At 41.6% G+C, this 17575-nt stretch overlaps 2 long non-coding RNA genes across 2 annotated transcripts; one reads left to right on the top strand and one right to left on the bottom strand.

Moving 5' to 3' along the window:
• Positions 1-222: 222 nt before the first annotated feature.
• LOC124015851 lies at positions 223-1929 on the bottom strand. Its single transcript, XR_006835240.1, has 3 exons — positions 1905-1929; positions 1481-1583; positions 223-346 (listed from the first exon to the last, which is right to left on the bottom strand). It is a non-coding gene; the product is annotated as an uncharacterized LOC124015851 (long non-coding RNA).
• A 6805-nt stretch (positions 1930-8734) lies between these two features.
• On the top strand, positions 8735-11740 carry LOC124015839. The gene is made up of 2 exons (XR_006835228.1): positions 8735-10043; positions 11534-11740. It is a non-coding gene; the product is annotated as an uncharacterized LOC124015839 (long non-coding RNA).
• The last annotated feature ends 5835 nt before the right edge of the window (positions 11741-17575 follow it).

The following is a 17575-nucleotide window of genomic DNA, read 5'->3' as shown; positions in this document are numbered from 1 at the left end:
TTTATGTTTGAAGCCTGAAATGTGGCAAAAGGTCGCAAAGTTCAAGGGGGCCGAATACTTTCGCAAGGCACTGTAGTTATGTTATGAAGTTTGCCATCTTTATGACCGGCCCTGGTAACTTCACCCCAACTTCTCTTCTCCCCAGAACACAGTAACTTAATTGTTTTTCTGACATTTTTGGGAAATTCAAGGGGAAATAAAAATACAGCCATAGCAGAGCCCAAAGTCCCATGGGGACGTCCTCGAGGGTGTGGATGTTCTCCCCATCACAGGCCAGCGGGATTTCACTCTGCTGGTGAAATGGATTTCCAACGATGTGCAATAAAGTAGTGAAGAGCGGTGAAATCTGTGTCAACAAAAGTAAGAAAAGATTAATACACATACAATTAAAAAAGAACATAACAAATGTTAAGCTGTAGTTTTATATAAGCATGAACACCAATGTTTATGAAGAAGCAGATGATTTGTGCATAGGCAGACCTTAACACGGACATAAAGGCCACTTGCCCATCCTCTTTAAAACCTGTTAAGGATGTTGCGAATTTTCTCAGCTTTTTGTTAAAAATCGCGCAACATTTCAGCGCCCTGCTATTCATGCCAGGAATATAGTATATGCATATGATTAGTATGTGTGGATAGAAAACACTCAGACGTTTCTAAAACTGTTTAACTCACGGCTGTGGCTATAACAGAACGGGCGTTTCATCGGAAAGTGCAAGGAAATCTGTTCACTGAAAATGGAAAAATTTATCCTTCCGCGACTTCAAGGCATTGTTCAAAGTGAACCGAATTAAATAGAGCCGAGTTTACATTGCCTACAGCTTCCACAGGGTGTCTAGAGTCATGTCATTTGATTCGCAATTGATTCTTGGTCTAACCCAAACAAGGGAACTCCTTCCCTGCTGTCTCCGACGGGATGATTGGTCGACCTCTTTTCAGACATGTTTTTCTACACGGAGAGCTAAAGATTTTACATCGCCTCCTGATGAATTTTATCGCTTATTAACGTGTACTAATACCTGAAGTTGCATTACAAAAGTATATCGAAGTGTTTTGAGAAAGTTTATCGTAGACTTTTTGAATTTAAAAAAATGACGTTACGTTATGAAACGCTATTTTTTCCGTTTATCACACAGTATTCTTAGATCGATATCTAGGCTATATATGGACCGATGTAATCGAAAAAAAGACCCTAAATGATGTTTATGGGACATCTAGGAGTGCCAAGAAAGAAGCCCGTCAAAGGTAATGAATGTTTTATATTTTATTTCAGCGTTTTGGTTTGCGACGGCTAACACAAAATCTGCCGTGTTAGGTGACGTTGCAGTATTTTGAGGGTGCATGGTATCAGATAATAGCTTCTCATGCTTTTGCCGAAAAGCATTTTACAAATCTGACTTGGTGGATAGATTCACAACGAGTGTAGTTTTAATTCAGTATATTGTATGTCAATTTTAATGAAAGTTTGAGGTTTATCAACCTCTATGGGTGGCGCTCTTGAACATTTCCGCTGATTGTGGTCCCCACTTCGGTACCACGTCCATAAGAACCCAAGAGCAGGATCGCTGCTGTGGTCTCCAGTCCTAGTAAAGTAAAGATCTTAATACACTTGCTAATTTTATTACAAAATACATTCGAGAAAAGGAAGGAATAAGTGCAAATACTTCTTCTGTATTGTCCTTAAGGGACTGTCAAAATAGCAGGATGATGTCCTCCCCATGCCTTGCCTCTATACCTCTGATAGTCCTTGAATTATCTTTTTGTCTATATCCATTCCATGGACTTGATTCATTTCTGAGAAGATCATTTGACACATTTGTATGCTAATAGATTTCAGTTTGTATTGACTGCTATGTAGGTTAAATGTACACTTCAAATGCAGCTGTCCTACCACATATCTGTACCTTCTTGTTGATCCCAATTGCATTGTGTCCATGTTCTGTCCTATAAGAATTTCAAAGGAAGAGAAAATGTGTCAAAGAATAATCTTACAAGCATCAACACATTATATACAGTGGGGAAAAAAGTATTTAGTAAGCCACCAATTGTGCAAGTTCTCCCACTTAAAAAGATGAGAGGCCTATAATTTTCATCATAGGTACACTTCAACTATGACAGACAAAATGAGAAAAAAAATCCAGAAAATCACATTGTAGGATTTTTAATGAATTTATTTGCAAATTATGGTGGAAAATAAGTATTTGGTCACCTAGAAAGCAAGCAAGATTGAAAACCTAAACATAAAATGTACGACATTGTAACGGCGTTCGTCTGTTGAAAGAAGAGAGTCGGACCGAAATGCAGCGTGTTGGTTACTCATGACTTTAATGAAAGAACACGGTACATGAAATAACTGATACTAACTACAAAAACAACAGAACGGAACGTGAAACTAATTAGAGCCTATCTGGTGACTACAACACAGCGACAGGAACAAACACCCACGAAATACAAAGCGAAACTCAGGCTGCCTAAATACGGTTCCCAATCAGAGACAACGAGAATCACCTGACTGATTGAGAATCGCCTCAGGCAGCCAAGCCTATACAACAACCCTAATCAGCCGCAATCCCAAATACTACAAACCCCAATACGAAAAACAACATATAAACCCATGTCACACCCTGGCCTACCCAAACATAATAACAAAAACACAAAATACAATGACCAAGGCGTGACAGAACCCCCCCTAAGGTGCGGACTCCCGGACGCACCTCAAGAGCATAGGGAGGGTCCGGGTGGGCGTCTGTCCATGGTGGCGGTTCTGGCTCGGGACGTGGACCCCACTCCATTAATGTCCTTGTTCCTCCCCTTCGCATCCTGGGATAATCCACCCTCTCCGCCGACCATGGCCTAATAGTCCTCACCCAGATCCCCACATAACTGAGGGGCATCTCGGGACAGAGGGGCAGCTCGGGACAGAGGGGCAGCTCGGGACAGAGGGGCAGCTCGGGACAGAGGGGCAGCTCGGGACAGAGGCAGCTCGGAACTGAGGGGCAGCCCGGAACTGAGGGGAAGCCCAGTACTGAGAGGAAGCCCAGTACTGAGATGAAGCTCAGGCAGGTAGTAGGCTCCGGTAAATCCTGGCTGGCTGGCGGAACTGGAAGAGACTGGTTGTCGGGCAGATCTGGAAGAGACTGGTTGTCGGGCAGATCTGGAAGAGACTGGTTGTCGGGCAGATCTGGAAGAGACTGGTTGTCTGGCAGATCTGGAAGAGACTGGTTGTCTGGCTGATAGAGGAAAATATAGTTTAGATGATCAATTATGTATACTTTAATGATTAGAACCATTCATGCTAATACTATTATGTTATGATTTGAAAAGTATGGGTTCTTAATTGTACTGTTACTGAAAATGTAAGCAGAAATTAATTGTGTCTGTGTCTCCTGGGAAAGTTTTAAAGCAGAGATAAGATAGTACTTCAAACAGATAAGAATGTTTTGGTTGGATTCCATTAGCAGAGAGAAGTATATCCTTTAGGCAGGTTGGAATGTAGTTTATGAGGGGAGTGAAACTATCTCCAGGACCGAATACTACGCCATTGTAAGACTGGGAGAGGGGGTGTAACTGATGACGTCATTTTATGTCTTCTTCAGTTTTAAAATGTAATGTTCTTTGTATTTTGGGTGAGTACTCATCGAGAATAAATGCTGAACTTGTTTTTTAAGACTGGTCTCTTGCTAATTCATGCAAATGATAAACTTACAACTTATCATGAATTAGAAATGAGTGCGAATTTAATTGGTTTTGGCAATAAAACATAAGGGAATTAAAAATTCCTCTATCAATTTGGTCCTTCGAGCCGGATCTAAATATCTTTATCTGTTATCTGAAGGTAATACGCTGAAAATCGTGCACGGACGAGTTTGACTCGTTTTACTAAAGACCTGACCTCTGAATTGAGGTTAAAACATAAACAGGCCTGCGTATTATCACAGAGGACAGAGAGAGTGACTAGATACAACGAACATTGCTTTCCCAGTCGGCGATAAGGTCAGTATTTTTTATTCTCGATTCTGGGGGGATTTGAGCTCTTTAATTGATGTTCTGAAATTTTCAGAAATCATCAATAATAGGGGCCTTGCTATTCCCACAGGGTTTGTATGACCTTCATACACTGGGTTTTGTATAACCGATATACACTGAAGCAGGTTCGAAAATAACCTGTGGTAATGTGCACTACCGTAAATAAACTAAACTTAATCATGAGAGGTAAAAACGCCCGAGATTAAGACGGGATATTAAAATAGGTACTGGGGGATAGGACGGTGAACTTGTACAAATACTGGGCGTAGAGAGACTGACTGCAAGCGCAAGATAACTGGATTGGTCATGTGAATAGTGGCAGTATTGATCACCGTCCCTATTCAACTAATACTACGGGAAATATCCAAATAAGGAGGAGAGGGAAACTTAAATCTAAAGAAATGAGATAAAAGCCATTCTTTAGACATGACAGTTCCAGGCGAGAGGGAAGTTTAACAAATAGTGGCGTGAGATAACGATTATTAGCGTTCTTTAAAAGCCCTCTGACACAACCGGAAAATACTAGGGCTTTACAAACCCTGGGTTTATGGTTGTAAGGTTAGACCTAATGTTTGTTTCAAAAGTCAAAGCTATTGGTAGGATTTCCATAAAAGAGGAGAGGGAAACTTAAATCTAAAGAAATGAGATAAAAGCCATTCTTTAGACATGACAGTTCCAGGCGAGAGGGAAGTTTAACAAATAGTGGCGTGAGATAACGATTATTAGCGTTCTTTAAAAGCCCTCTGACACAACCGGAAAATACTAGGGCTTTACAAACCCTGGGTTTATGGTTGTAAGGTTAGACCTAATGTTTGTTTCAAAAGTCAAAGCTATTGGTAAGATTTCCATAAAAGAGCTAAACTTAATCATGAGAGATTACGCCAAAAAGGAAGGATTGTTTAGCCGAATAAGGGGGAGAGGGTAACTTAAATCTAATGCGAGAGGGAAATATAACAATTAGCGGCGTGAGATAACGATTATTAGCGTTCTTTAAAAGCCCTCTGACACAACCGGAAAATACTAGGGCTTTACAAACCCTGGGTTTATGGTTGTAAGGCTAGACCTAATGTTTGTTTCAAAAGTCAAAGCTATTGGTAAGATATCCATAAAAGAGCTAAATTTAAATCATGAGAAACGCACCCGACCGAGATGGAAAATACATACTGATTATTTTTAAAGGAACACCACATAGGCAGACAGGATAGTAACTAGAAGTAACTAAGTAACGGTAAATTACAAATTTATAGAACTGCACACACATAGAATTTAAAATTATATAGAAAGGCATAGATAAGTGATTAGATACCATAGCTACAAAAGAACGGCAAGGATTTATAATGGGTAGTAACACTTCTAAACTGCTTTCTGCAAAGACGGAAGATTACCGTTATATGAAACAGAAAGATAGAAGGAATGTAGATTTCTGTCCTAAATGGGAAAAAGGTATGGTTTTGATGGACGCCTAGATGTCGAAAAGTTAGAACCCCTTCTAAAACACATACAAAGGGAGCGAGATTAATGAGAATCCTAAACTGAGAGAAAACGTTGGCTGTTTAAATTTGGGCTATTTTCTGTTGTCTAGATGTCGGAGTAACAAATACAATTAACTGTGAAAATGGGTATATTTGCGAGAGTCTCAGTCAAAATCCATTGTGCTGGTAGGGGAGTGGTGAGCGCGGCCGTCTCACCAACGGTAATCCACGGTTCGGTTCCCGTTTAACTAAAATTGATTTTAGATCGTAATTGACCTATTTGCATGTTTTGCCTGAAAAATACGGTCGCCAGTGTTTGCAAAAGATATAACTGAACAGATATTATGTGTTCTAGATAGAATTGATAAAAGAAGTCGTTAAAAAAACGGCGAAACAATTTCGCTCATATTTCGATGGGAGTCGTAATTAAATAGATGTATCATAGAAGAGAGAGAGTTACCTAAAGTTAAATGGAGGGGATAACGGAGAGATACAATACAATTCCAGCCTGCCTGGACGTTATGGCTATTTATGAATCAATTGACATGAGAAGTTTAACACAAAAACAGGGTACGTTAAATGTTAGGGTAAATTAAATTGAGAAGTTCGGTTGGGTTTACTCTGATTATAATTTAAAACTGAACTCAATCGGAATAGGGAATATATATTTTACAAAGGCGGGCAGATTTGTGTCTATAGCCAAGCAACGGAATTGCTAGACACTCAAATGGGGCTATATAGTGCAACGCTTTTGACTATACATTAGGTAAGAATAGTTTAATCGTAAGAAGTTGTGATTGTTTTTATGATTATTGATGTTTGGTTAAGGTAACGCCAGTGAATTTGAACAAAAAAGTAACGTATTCTAAAAACGATCTGGTTTCCGTTCTCATTGCGGGGAACAAAGGAAAAGTCTTATCTTAAAGGGACAGTGCACGGTAATCACAGTGGTCTGAGTTGTAATTAGACAAGTGAATAACGTATTGGGAATAGAGTTGTAATTAAAATACTAAGTCAAAGACGAGACAGGTATTTAGAGCAAAATGGATTCTAAATGATAACAAAGAGACAATTATGATTTATGCCCATCAAAAAGCTTTTATAAAATTGGCGAATTTGGAGATGATTGGTTGGGGTGGTAAATTATAATTCAGGATTTGAACAGATGTGAAAAATTAGGTTTGGTTAATCGAACAAGAATTATTTACAATTCATTTGAAGTCGCTACGAATTGGCAGATTGAGCGCTTGATGATGACGTCACTAGCGCGACACTTTTGTCACCAGAAAACTGGCAATAACGGAGCAAACTGTATGGCTATTAGAGTGTGTATCGAGGCTTCGAGTAAACCTTTCAGAAGTTGAGATAAAAGTTTTTGTTTATTTGGTTATTGGTTATAGTCAATTTTGGGGTTTGATTTAACTTAGTTGAACAGTGTTTTCTGGCGAGTTTAGGTAGAACTCTTTGTTCCGGAACGGATGAAAGTTACCCAAGATAAGTAAATTAAAGGAGCCATGAGAGAATGCGAATGCATATTTATTAAATATCGGGGATTAAATTACGAATTCCTTACACTGTGAAATGTATGACATTTGCGGCAGAGAGAAAAAGTAATTCATTGGATAATAATGTTATCGGGTTAATTGTATCTAAAGGTAGCATGGTCATTTAAGTAAACATATCCGTAGACGATGTTTAAAACTTATGATTAATGATTTGAGTCAAAGGGGAATTATCATTAGGTTTAGTTATAGTTCACCTATTGAGTTTCTGATTCGAAATAGCATTAGGGAATGATAGTTAGGGGTGAGGTGGCTCACTTTAGAGGCCTCCTGGGATTATAATTTTGGGGAGAGATAAGCTTTAAAAAGGTCTGCAAATTATACACATGGAACAACTGTTAGAACTGTTTGTTTAGTGCAAGGGTATTTTAGAGGCAGGCTCACATATGGAACCTTATGAGATGTTTTTATGGGTTTGAATTATACAGGTGACTATTTCTATTCAAAAGATAAAGGGTTCTTTATGCCTAATATGGTATGACCTTTTGACCTTATCATGACTGGCTCCCAAGGTCTGATCAGCCTCGGGGAGAGTCATTTGTATAATGAATGGGGTCATATTGAGTTACTAGTATTAAGGTAAATTCATTAGAAATGAAGCAGTTTTGGTTGAGGGTTAGAATTACTGTTTGAACCGCAAATGAGAAAGTGGTTCAGGATTCTGTCTTATAACATTAGCTGTGAAGTTTTTTGAATGGGCAATTAGGGATTTGGTATTGTAACAGAGAGAAAGTCATATTTATCATTGAGAATAAATAGTGGAAGATAACATATTTAGAGCCAACAGGGCAGGGAAGAAATTGAGATATTTTTGTTTGGTTTTAACACTCGGTTACAGGAGTGTCAAAAGACGGGAGACATTACCTGTGTAATAGGGGAGGGTGTCCGTATGATAACCAACTTGGGACAGTTTTGGGACTGGAGAAAGGGGATCCCACAAAGGTGGATAGGCTTTCCATAATATGGGGGAAACCTGGGAGCACTGTTGAACTTTGTAAAGGTGATGAAATCCTACTAACCATCAAAACTATTAAGCTCTCTGATGCAGGCACTTGCACCCCCGGACTACAAAGGACCGGGACAGACACGGTGGGTGTGTTTTCTATTAAGGTACTGCCAAAACCGGAGGTCTCAGACGGACCGGGGCCAGACACACTCCTCTATCACCCCTGGACCAAACCTGTCACCACTATGCTAAAAATCCCATTCAGGTAATTAATGTTAGACTATTCAGCTATTGATCAATGAGGCACGGAGACTGGTTTTGATGGTAGGGACAATTTGTGGCTGTCTTATACAGAATGGACTTGCTTAGAATATGCTTCTTGCTAGTCAGGGGGGAGTCTACAAAATGTTCAGTGAACAATGTTGTACGTATATCCCTAATAACACCAGTCCAGATGGTAGTATATCTAAGGGCCTTAAATGGACTTGATGCACTATCTGCTGAGATGAGGACCATGGCGGGGGTAGAGGAGTCTGACTGTACACCCTGGTTGGGAGACTGGTTTGGTAAGTATACCGGTATGGTGGTTACTGGATTTCTGACCCTAATTCCTGTATTATTTACTGACTGAGGATGACCCATGTATGTTTGTTCTCCCTGTCGTGAAGGGTGGCATGGTGCCCACCTGATGCTGGATAAGAATAGCTGAGAGGACCAGATGGGTTATAAGAATGCTTTGTTCTGCTTTACTCTGTTTTCCAGGACCAAAGTTTTATTCCACACTTTGCAGCACATATTAAACCCATGTTATTGTCTGATAGAATACTGAGGGTCCCCAAGGAGAGGGCTTGTTAGTGTAGGAATGATTTTTAATATGGTTAGCATCTATTAGATTATACGTTTTTAAATAGTATTATATTTAACAGGAATATAGGACATCTATGAGGAGTTAGGATTATTGTTGGGATTAAGATAGATTGATTAAGGAATTTGGAGAAAAGCCGCTCATAGACATTTTTTTTCTAAAAGAGGGTCCATGGGTTTGTAGTTCCCATGTAGTTCAAATTTGGAAAACATGAGAAACATACAGAGGAGCCCTCCCACGCACCGCAGAGACCTTGAAGGTGGGAGAGCAGAGAAGTTAGAGGGGGGTGCAGGAAGAGCAAAGATAACATAGTGGGTAAATAAGTTTCTAAATGGGTCAGAATGGGAGCTGTAGATAGAGGTATTTGGCATAAAGGGAATCTACCTGTTTTACCTAAGTCACTGTTTAAATATGCTGCTGTATTGATACATGAGCAAAGCCATGTATCAACAGGGGGGATGGTAAGAATGGTTAAACAGCACTTTGTAGCATATGGAATAACTAACTATTTTAAAAACTTTTGCTCACGGTGTACTATATTGAATTAACTAAGAGTGAAAACAAGAAGTGGTGTTTAACAATAATTGATAAATATACCAAATGGGTAGAAGTGTTTCCTACATCCTCAGCAGACGCAGAAACAGTGGCTAGAGCATTATGTCAGGAGATAATTCCGCGATTTGGATTACCAGAAGTAATTGAGCATATAGGTCAGAAATTGGATATAAATATGAAGAAACATAGTTCTTATCACCCCCAAAGCGCTGGCCTTATCGAGAACATGAATCGATCGGTAAAAGGTTGATTAAGGAAAACACACCTAAGTACTGGAATGAACGGGATAAAATGCCTGCCCATAGTGTTAATGACTATTAGAATAACCCCTGATAGGGAGGGGCTATCTCCATTTGAGAAGGTTTTTGGTAGACCCTATAGAATGCCCCAATTAGGGCGATTAGAAATAGAAAGCAGTATGGTGGGACACATGAGGAGGTTGTTCATTAATCAAACACGTATGTCAAAAGTTTTATGCCCAGCAGGAGAATTAGAGGGAGGTGGCACACGAGATTCAACCAGGAGACTGGATCTGGATCCAATCATTGAAGAAAAAAAACTGGAAGCAGCCTCGGTGGGAGGGACCATTCCAAGTACTACTGGTGACTGCCTTCGCGGTGAGAATAGCCGAAAGAGCTACCTGGGTACATGTCACACATTGTAAGGGGGTGAGTCATACTGGCACTGTCGAGCGGCCACAGGGGAAGGAGAGAAACCGTGACCCATATGGAACGGGGGTCAAACTCCTTCTGAAGATTCCCTATACCTGACCTTTCCCCAGCTGTGAGCGTTCATAGAAGTGAAGTGATGGCTTGGCCTCTGGCTGTTGATATGTTCTCGGGGAGAGGGTGGGGCTTCACGTGTGCACTGACCGTCCTGAGCTGTTTTATTGTGGGGGCCATATTCCTGATTCACCATGATCCCCCGGAAAGTGCCAAAGAGGATAATTTGACTCATGTGCTAGATGAGGGAAATGGGATGTTACCTAAGATTCTCTGAAGGTCACTGAAACAAAATAGTAAGGAAGTGAGGGTGGAATTGGGCAAGGATCTCTCAGTAGAATTTTGTGTAGATCAATTGGGGTGATTCACCCCTTGGCAGTCTAGAACCATGGGACTCTATGGGAAGTATTTGTGTAAATCACCGTGTAAGTCGTGGAGCCAGGTCATAGCTCACACTGAAAGGGATGGCTATGTAAACCCATACACTCAATTTGGGACCAGGTAAAGTATAGTAAGGGAATGGCATGTATGGTAAAGCTGTTCATGAAAGCAGGAATGCCAAGTAATGATAGCTGTATTGATTTACACTATTTATATCCCCAGGTTCCATTTAAATCAAGACTTCCTCCCTTTACCGTGACGAGAGGAGAATATTACTGTTTTGCCAGATACCGTACACACGGGAAATACGTGGGGGAAGTTGGTACCTGCAATAAGACAGAGAATATTACCACTGACGAGACCATGTCTGATTTGACAGGCTGGTTGAACTCTGGAGATTTCAAAATGTTGAAGGTGGCCAGGGCTGACATCTGGTGGTTGTGCGGGGGAATGAATTTGTGGTCGGTATTACCGACTGATTGGACTGGGCTATGCGCTCTAGTACATTTAGGAATGCCTTTTACACTCATACAACACCAAGACGTGAAGTTAGCCAAAACGAGAGAGATGCTCCATCTGGTTCTTTTGACGACAGTATATATTGATAACATTGGGATTCCACGAGGTGTGTAATTATAGTTATGGTAATCAACAGCGCTTTAGCAGGAATACCAAAGGTGTTGTTAAAGGTTTTGTAGAACAGACTGAAGCAACCAGCTGGAAGACCTGACAGAATAGAATTGCATTAGATAAAAGGAGGAAGTGGGCGTGATAATCAGGACCATGTCTTACATCCCAGGTAGCACGGCTCCGGACGAATCAGTGCCCGAAGCCTCAGCTGGTTTGACCACCCTGGCTCACGGGTTGGCAGAAACTCTGGGGTGGATACTTCTCTGAACTAAATTGGGTAGACAGTATTTATGGAAAAATGTGGTGTTTTGGGCTGTATCAACCTGTATGACTATTAATTTTATGCGGCTGTTGTCTAATTCCCTGTGTGCGAGGCCTTGTTTCCAGGACTCTGGAAAGATCAATGACCCAACGCCGATTCCAGATTCTGACCTGTGGAGGACTGGAGGCATGTCTAAGGGAGGAAGTGGACGAATCCGGATCTGTCATTTGTGGGGAATTTATGTTTGATGAGAATAGTGTTGAGATGAAGGGGAATTAGATTGTAATTTGTTTCAACGATTAAACTGTTTTTTGATAAAGATTGTAAAAACAAAAACAAAAAAGAATTCCGGAAGGAAGAGTTATGATTCTGATGTAGGTTTAAAAACAGTTGGAGTTAAGGTTAGAATTGATTAATGAAATGTGGAGAGTTGGATAAACATTTATAATTGATTTGTTGATTATGTGTCTATTCATATGATCATCTGATAAACCTCTATAAAAAGGTTAGTTAAGTTCGTTTATACTTTCATTTTTTATGATTAAATAAAACTAGATGTAGAATTGAATGTATAATATTTGATCAAAGGGAGGATTGATAGAGGAAAATATAGTTTAGATGATCAATTATGTATACTTTAATGATTAGAACCATTCATGCTAATACTATTATGTTATGATTTGAAAAGTATGGGTTCTTAATTGTACTGTTACTGAAAATGTAAGCAGAAATTAATTGTGTCTGTGTCTCCTGGGAAAGTTTTAAAGCAGAGATAAGATAGTACTTCAAACAGATAAGAATGTTTTGGTTGGATTCCATTAGCAGAGAGAAGTATATCCTTTAGGCAGGTTGGAATGTAGTTTATGAGGGGAGTGAAACTATCTCCAGGACCGAATACTACGCCATTGTAAGACTGGGAGAGGGGGTGTAACTGATGACGTCATTTTATGTCTTCTTCAGTTTTAAAATGTAATGTTCTTTGTATTTTGGGTGAGTACTCATCGAGAATAAATGCTGAACTTGTTTTTTAAGACTGGTCTCTTGCTAATTCATGCAAATGATAAACTTACAACTTATCATGAATTAGAAATGAGTGCGAATTTAATTGGTTTTGGCAATAAAACATAAGGGAATTAAAAATTCCTCTATCACTGGCAGATCTGGAAGAGACTGGTTGTCTGGCGGCACTGGGCTGACTGGCGGCACTGGCGGCGCTGGGCAGACTGGGAGCACTGGCGGCGCTGGGCAGACTGGGAGCACTGGTGGCGCTGGGAAGACGGGAGACTCCGGCAGCGCAGGAGAGGAGAAAGGCTCTGGCTGTGCTAAACAGGCGGGAGACTCCGACAGCGCAGGAGAGGAGAAAAGCGCTGGCTGCGCTGAACAGGCGAGGCGCACTGGAGGCCTGGTGCGTGGTGCTGGAACTGGTGGTACTGGATCGAGGACACGCACAGGAAGCCTGGTGCGGGGAGCTGCTACCGGAGGACTGGTGTGTAGAGGTGGCTCTGGATAGACCGGACCGTGCAGGCGCACTGGAGCTCTTGAGCACCGAGCCTGCCCAAGCTTACCTGGCTCGATGCCCACTCTAGCCCGGCCAATAGGAAGGGCTGGTATGTGCCGCACCGGGCTATGCTCCCGCATTGAAAACACTGTGCGCTCCATAGCATAACACAGTGCCTGCCTGGTCTCTCTAGCCCAACGGTGAGCACAGGGAGTTTGCGCAGGTCTCCTACCTGGCATAAACATACTCCCTTCTAGCCTCCCCCCAATAATTTTTTGGGGCTGCTTTTCAGGTTTCCTTGCCAACTGTGTTCCCTCGCATCGTCGGCTCCTATCTCCGGCTGCCTCTGCTCTCCTTAGTGCCTCCACCTGTTCCCATGGGAGGCGATCTCTTCCGGCCAATATCTCCTCCCAAGTGTAACAACCTTTACCATCCAACACGTCTTCCCATGTCCATTCTCCGAATAATTTGTCCTCCTTTTGCTGCTCCAGCTTTCGCTGCCTGTTTATTCCAGCGCCTCTCCGTTTTAGACGGCGTGTATTTTTCATTGACTCAATTCGCCTGTAGCCCTCTTCGCACTGCTGAAGCGAATCCCAGGCGGGCTCCTGCACTCTCTCTGGGTCGGCCGCCCACCTGTCGATTTCTTCCCACGTCGTATACTCCATGCCTCTACCGTCCATAACGTCCTCCTTTAGCTCCTGCCAGTTTACACACTGCTCGGTCCGTGAGTGGTGGGTGTTTCTGTAACGGCGTTCGTCTGTTGAAAGAAGAGAGTCGGACCGAAATGCAGCGTGTTGGTTACTCATGACTTTAATGAAAGAACGCGGTACATGAAATAACTGATACTAACTACAAAAATAACAGAACGGAACGTGAAACTAATTACAGCCTATCTGGTGACTACAACACAGATACAGGAACAAACACCCACGAAATACAAAGCGAAACTCAGGCTGCCTAAATACGGTTCCCAATCAGAGACAACGAGAATCACCTGACTGATTGAGAATTGCCTCAGGCAGCCAAGCCTATACAACACCCCTAATCAGCCGCGATCCCAAATACTACAAACCCCAATACGAAAAACAACATATAAACCCATGTCACACCCTGGCCTACCCAAACATAATAACAAAAACACAAAATACAATGACCAAGGCATGACAGACATACACAAACATCTGCCACAATAATCATATTACTTACACAAGCACCTTATAAACTGCACAAGCACCAAAAACGCTGTTGTTTTGACAAGTAGCAATAAATCACTGATATCAATCAGGTGGGAAATCAGGTTGTTCGTGATGTTGAAACCAACACAACTAAAAAAACACATGGAAATGGGAGATGTATTTAACCTCACTGGTTAGAGGACAACCTGCAGAAGACAGTCAGTTACATTTTGGAGTGATGCATTTAAATATAGGGGTCGCTGAAAAAAGGAACAACACTTATGTCATCGATATCATGTTGAAATCAATTGTGCGAAAGGAGGGAGATGAGGTTGCACGTCCTGCCAAAACTAACAGCTCAAAAACCACACGGAATCTGGGAATAATGTGTACATCACTAGAGGACAATTTGTAGAAAACAGCCAGCTACATTTTGAAGTGTTGTATTTTGATTCAAGTGGGTCACCAACATGATAAGTGTAACACAGCTCTTTTTGTGTTAGTCACTTTTTGTTAAATCGCATAAATAGTACTCTTTCAATTCAGAGCCTGGATTTTTCCCAAGGCTAATATCTAGATCACGCTGAAATCAATTGAATGAGGCAAACGCTTAGGGTTCTACATTATGAAATTCCTTAAAATACTCCTACTGCAATGTTAAAATTCGACTGGCATTCAAAAAATGATTTCCTGGATCAGCTGATGATAGTTGAACATGTGACTAACAAAACAGCTACTGTATTAAGAATGATGTGAAATTATTGAAGAACCGTGTAAATGACAGAATCTATTTGGGTGTTGTCAATAAAGTTAAGGTGACTCTCATATCGTAAAGTTAAGATATATATATTTTTTTAACCTTTATTTAACCAGGTAGAGATAGATGTGCAGATGATGTGCAAGTAGAAAGGCTAGTTGAGAACAAGTTCTCATTTACAACTGCGACTTGGCCAAGATAAAGCAGTGCGACAAAAACAACACCACCGAGTTACACGTGGGATAAAAAAAACATACAGTCAATAACACAATAGAAAAATGTATATACAAGTTCGATTGAAGAGCATGCATTTAGTTTTACTAGCGTGTTGTATGGCATTGAAGCTCGTTTGGAGGTGTCGAGGAATTATCAGAATTTGTTGGTAACATTTGTAAGATGTTTAATATTCATCAAATGTGTGTAAGTTACTTCTCATAAGAATGTATTTTGTTGTACTATAGTGGTGGCCATTGGCAGTTATCTGTTCTATGTCAGGACTAAGTTGCATGGGCCACAGAGAGGGGAGAGGTCAAGGGGTCATCATGTTTAAACATATCTTTTCGGTGTGGCAGTGACTCCCTACTCTTCTCATGGGGGGGAAAGGAGGGTGGAATCATTATATGCTCCCTCTTTGTTGACCTGTAGGGTCACTCTCCTCTCCGTGAGTTTATCCAGGAGTTTGAATTTAGAGTGGGTTGTATATAAATGACAATTTGATATATTCCTGTTGATATGGAGGATTTGGTTTATGGTTCTGGGGTTTGGGAAAGGAGACAAAGCTGAACGATTAATTATGTCTATGCTGTCTGACTATGTGTGTCTTTGCTATTAAAGGAACTCAGTTGCATTGTAAAGGGGCTCTCAGAGAATCCACTGGGAGACACTGAATTTATCTGAGAGTCACAGGATTGTGATAAGAGCTCATATAATTAAAGATGGACTTTTATAACTAACTCTGACGTGTGTGTGCGGTTTGCTCCCATTATTTGGTAAATAGAGGAAATTTCCACGACAGAGGTTTGTTAACACAATATCCAAAGAAGGGCCAGATGTATACAGAATGGTGTCGTCTGCGTAGAGGTGGATCAAGGAATCACCCGCAGCAAGAGCAACATTGTTGGTATATACAGAGAAGAGTCGGTCCGAGAATTGAACCCTGTGGTATCTCCAAATCAAATCAAATCAAATGTTATTTGTCACATACACATGGTTAGCAGATGTTAATGCGAGTGTAGCGAAATGCTTGTGCTTCTAGTTCCGACAATACAGTAATAACCAGCAAGTAATCTAGCTAACAATTCCAAAACTACTACCTTATAGACACAAGTGTAAGGGGATAAGAATATGTATAAGATATATGAGTGAGTGATGGTACAGAGCGGCATAGGCAAGATACAGTAGATGGTATTGAGTGCAGTATATACATATGAGATGAGTATGTAAACAAAGTGGCATAGTTAAAGTGGCTAGTGATACATGTATTACATAAAGATGCAGTAGATGATATAGAGTACAGTATATATATATATATATACATATGAGATGAATAATGTAGCGTATGTAAACATTATATTAGGTAGCATTGTTTAAAGTGGCTAGTGATATATTTTACATCATTTCCCATCAATTCCCATTATTAAAGTGGCTGGAGTTGGGTCAGTGTGTTGGCAGCAGCCACTCAATGTTAGTGGTGGCTGTTTAACAGTCTGATGGCCTTGAGATAGAAGCTGTTTTTCAGTCTCTCGGTCCCAGCTTTGATGCACCTGTACTGACCTCGCCTTCTGGATGATAGCGGGTGAACAGGCAGTGGCTCAGGTGGTTGTTGTCCTTGATGATCTTTATGACCTTCCTGTGACATCGGGTGGTGTAGGTGTCCTGGAGGGCAGGTAGTTTTCCCCCGGTGATGCGTTGTGCAGACCTCACTACCCTCTGGAGAGCCTTACGGTTGTGGGCGGAGCAGTTGCCATACCAGGCGGTGATACAGCCCGACAGGATGCTCTCGATTGTGCATCTGTAGAAGTTTGTGAGTGCTTTTGGTGACAAGCCAAATTTCTTCAGCCTCCTGAGGTTGAAGAGGTGCTGCTGCGCCTTCTTCACGATGCTGTCTGTGTGGGTGGACCAATTCAGTTTGTCTGTTATGTGTACGCCGAGGAACTTAAAACTTACTACCCTCTCCACTACTGTCACATCAATGTGGAGAGGGGGGTGTTCCCTCTGCTGTTTCCTGAAGTCCACAATCATCTCCTTAGTTTTGTTGACGTTGAGTGTGAGGTTATTTTCCTGACACCACACTCCGAGGGCCCTCACCTCCTCCCTGTAGGCCGTCTCGTCATTGTTGGTAATCAAGCCTACCACTGTTGTGTCGTCCGCAAACTTGATGATTGAGTTGGAGGCGTGCGTGGCCATGCAGTCGTGGGTGAACAGGGAGTACAGGAGAGGGCTCAGAACGCACCCTTGTGGGGCCCCAGTGTTGAGGATCAGCGGGGTGGAAATGTTGTTGCCTACCCCTCACCACCTGGGGGCGGCCCGTCAGGAAGTCCAGTACCCAGTTGCACAGGGCGGGGTCGAGACCCAGGGCGGGGTCGAGCTTGGAGGGCACTATGGTGTTAAATGACGAGCTGTAGTCGATGAACAGCATTCTCACATAGGTATTCCTCTTGTCCAGATGAGTTAGGGCAGTGTGGTTGAGATTGCATCGTCTGTGGACCTATTTGGGCGGTAAGC

The sequence above is a fragment of the Oncorhynchus gorbuscha genome, linkage group LG26 (assembly GCF_021184085.1).
Source record: "Oncorhynchus gorbuscha isolate QuinsamMale2020 ecotype Even-year linkage group LG26, OgorEven_v1.0, whole genome shotgun sequence".
NCBI classification, from domain to species: Eukaryota; Metazoa; Chordata; class Actinopteri; order Salmoniformes; family Salmonidae; genus Oncorhynchus; species Oncorhynchus gorbuscha.
The sequence above is the reverse complement of the archived record's forward strand: the minus strand, read 5'-3'. Positions and strand labels throughout refer to the sequence as shown.